This window comes from Melospiza georgiana, chromosome W (genome assembly GCF_028018845.1).
Source record: "Melospiza georgiana isolate bMelGeo1 chromosome W, bMelGeo1.pri, whole genome shotgun sequence".
NCBI classification, from domain to species: Eukaryota; Metazoa; Chordata; class Aves; order Passeriformes; family Passerellidae; genus Melospiza; species Melospiza georgiana.
In genome coordinates, this window is record NC_080464.1 from 1,100,140 (window position 1) to 1,103,817 (window position 3,678).

The 3,678-nt window shown below is 45.8% G+C and overlaps 1 pseudogene; it reads right to left on the bottom strand.

Moving 5' to 3' along the window:
- Window positions 1-253: 253 nt before the first annotated feature.
- LOC131095430 (cytochrome c oxidase subunit 3-like) lies at window positions 254-1,948 on the bottom strand (annotated as a pseudogene).
- Window positions 1,949-3,678: the final 1,730 nt, after the last annotated feature.

The following is a 3,678-nucleotide window of genomic DNA, read 5'->3' on the forward strand; positions in this document are numbered from 1 at the left end:
ATGGCTACTAGGAAGAAGCAGATTGAGAAGGGGAGTCGAGCGGAGCCTAGGGGGTCAAATCCGCATTCGTATGGGGATAGTTTTTCTGAGTCTGGGGTTGTTTGGGCAAGTCAAAAGTTTAGTGCGGTTAGAAGGATGCTCAGGGTTAGTGATAGGGTTAATATGAGTAAGATTATGTTTATTACTCTTCTCTGGGTTTAAATCAGATTTTAAGGATTGGAAGTCGATTGTAATTCATATACTAGAAGAGTAAGATCCTCATCAGTAGATTGAGATATAGACGAATAATCATACAACGTCTACGAAGTGTCAGTTATCAGGCGGCTGCTTCAAATCCAAAGTGGTGGTTTGATGTGAAGTGGTAGGCGTAGGAGACATACTAGTAGGAATGTAGAGCCAATAATTACGTGTAGCCCGTGGAATCCGGTGGCGACGAAGAATGTTGAGCCATAGACTCCGTCGGTGATGGAGAAGGGTGCTTCATAGTATTCTATGGCTTGTAGGGCGGTAAAGTAGAATCCTGGGAGAACTGTTAGGGGTAGGGCTTGGATTGCTTGTTTTTGGTTGGCTTCTGTGATGCTGTGGTGCGCTCATGTGACGGTGACTCATGAGGCTAGTAGGATGGCAGTGTTTTGGAGTGGGACTTCTATGGGGTTGAGTGGTTTCATTCCAACGGGTGGTCATTGACCTCCTAGTTCGGGTGTGGGGGCTAGGCTTAGGCTTGAGTGGAAGAAAGCTCAGAAAAAGCCTAGGAAGAAGAAGGCTTCTGATGTGATGAATAGGGCTATTCCATAGCGAAGTCCCTTTTGTACAGTGGGAGTGTGGTGGCCTTGGAATGTGCTTTCTCGTACAATGTCACGTCATCATTGGAATATAACTAGGGTGCTAGATAGTAAGCCTAGGATGAGGAGTTGGGGGGAGTTGTAGTGGAATCATATCGTTAGTCCTGAGGTAGTTAGGAGAGCAGCGGCTGCTCCTAGAATGGGTCAAGGGCTAGGGTCAACTATGTGGTATGAGTGTGCTTGGTGTGCCATTGGAGGTTAGATGTTTTCTTGTAGATAGAGGCTTAGCAGTAGTGCGAAGACGTAAACTTGGATTATTGCTACTGCCAGCTCTATGATGGTTAGTAAGAAGAGGATTAGGAAGGTTAGGAGTGAAACTATTGGTATTGTGGAGAATAAGGCTGTTGTGGCTGTGGAGATGAGTTGAATGAGTAGGTGGCCTGCTGTGAGGTTGGCTGTTAGGCGCACTCCTAGGGCTAATGGGCGGATAAGTAGGCTTGTTGTTTCAATTACGATAAGGGCTGGGATTAATAGGGTGGGGGTGCCTTCTGGTAGGAGGTGGGCTAGTGAGGCAGAAGGTTGGTTTCGTAGCCCTGTTAGGAGGGTGGCTAGTCATAGGGGAAAGGCTAGGGCTAGGTTTATGGATAGTTGGGTAGTTGGGGTGAAGGTGTAGGGTAGTAGTCCTAGAAGGTTGATGAGTAGGAGGAAGATTATGAGGGATGTTAAGATTAGCGCCCATTTGTGCCCTTTTTTGTCTAGGGGTATTATTAGTTGTTTTGTAATCAGGTTAATGAATCACAGTTGGAGAGCTGAGAGTCTACTGGTGATTCATCGGTTGTCTAGGGATGGTAGTAGGAGGGCTGGAAATGTTATTGAGATGAGGATAAGTGGGATTCCTAGGAAGGATGGGCTTGAGAATTGGTCAAAGAAGCTTACGTTCATGGTCAGGTTCAGGGGGTAGTACTTGGGGCGATGGGTGGTTTGTTGGAAGGGGGTTTATTGTTACGAATGAGAGAAGTTTGGGCTGGATGATTAGGGAAAAGGTTAGTCATGAAGTGAGCATGATAAAAAATCAGGGGCTAGGGTTTAGTTGAGGCATACCATTAAGGAGGGGGGGGGGTCCCTCTTTCTTTAGCTTAAAAGGCTAATGCTGATTCATAGTTTCTTAATGATTCAGATATTAGGGAGGATCAGCTTTCAAAGTTAGCGAGTGGGGTAGATTCTACAACGATTGGTATAAAGCTGAAGATTAAGTTTGCTTGGGGGTTCATTAGCAGGGGAAGGGGTTAAACCATCATTTTCGGGGTATGGGCCCGATAGCTTGTTTAGCTGACCCTACTAGAAAGTAATATAATGGGAGTATGGAGGGTTTTGATCCCTCTAGTGTAGACTCGATTCCTGCTTTTCTAAGTATTAGGAAATGAGAGGGCTGGTATACCTCCATACTCACTTTATCATAGTGATCCTTAGTATTCAGGCACATTTCCGGTAGGGTCTTATATAGGGAGGTAGGCCCGCGTAGCAAATTTGTATGCTGGTGTGTCAGAGGCATAGGGCTAATGTGAGTGGCAGGAAGTTTTTTCATAGTAGGTGTATTAATTGGTGATATCGAAATCATGGGTAGGAAGCGCAGATTCATAGGAATCCTGCTGATAGGAGCGGGACTTTTGTAGCTAGGATGACTGGGAACAGTTCTTGGGGAGGATTGAGAAAGCTTGGGTTAAAGAATAGAATTGTGGTTAGTATGTTCATGAATATAATATTGGCTTATTCAGCTAGGAAAAAGAGTGCAAAGGGGCCTGCTGCATATTCTACATTGAACCCAGATACTAGTTCAGACTCTCCTTCTGTCAGATCAAAGGGGGCGCGGTTGGTTTCAGCGAGTGTAGAGACGTATCATATTATGGCAAGGGGTCAGCAGGAGAAGATGAGGTATAGGGGTTCTTGAGTGGTTGCGAGGGTGTTGAGGGTATAGTTGCCACTGAGGAGGATGATGGAGAGGAGGATAATAGCCAAGGTGACTTCATAGGAGATTGTTTGAGCTACTGCTCGTAATGCTCCAATTAGAGCATATTTAGAGTTGGAAGCTCAGCCTGACCATGAGATGGAGTATACTGCTAGACTTGATATGGCCAGTAGGAAGAGTAGGCCTAAGTTAAGGTCTGCTAAGGAGAATGGGAGGGGTAGTGGGGTTCAGATAGAGATTGCTAAGAGTAAGGCTAGTATTGGGGTTGCGATGAATAGGGCTGGGGAGCATGTTGATGGTCGGATAGGCTCTTTAATGAAGTTTCACGCCATCTGCTAGGGGTTGGAGGAGTCCAAAAGGGCGAGCAACGTTTGGGCCTTTTCGGCCTTGCATATAGCTTAAGATTTTGCGCTCTACTACTGTAAGGAAGGCTATTGCGATTAGGATGGGAAGGGCATAGGAGAGGGTTATGATGAGGTTGATTAAGAGGGGGTAGTTGGTCATTTGGGGTGGTTTAGGTTAAGCTAGGGAGAGGATTTGAACCTCTGAGTTAAAGGACTTAAGCCTTTTGCATTTTCCGAGCTCTGCCATGCTAGCTGGTCCTTTTCTTGGACATGGTGTGGTGTGATAGCCTTTTGTAATTTAGTTGCTTTCATTACTTAAGGCGAAGGCTTGCTTGTGGTATTGGCCTCACTTTTCCTATCCTTTTGTAGTGGGAAGAGTTCATCATAGATAGAAACAGACCTGGATTGCTCCAGTCTGAACTCAGATCACATAGGACTGTTAATCGTTGAACAAACGAACCCTTAGTAGCGGCTGCACCACTACGATGTCCTGATCCAATATCGAGGTCGTAAACCTCCTCGTCGATACGGACTCTCAGAGGACATTGCACTGTTATCCCCGGGGTAGCTTGGTCCATCGATCAAC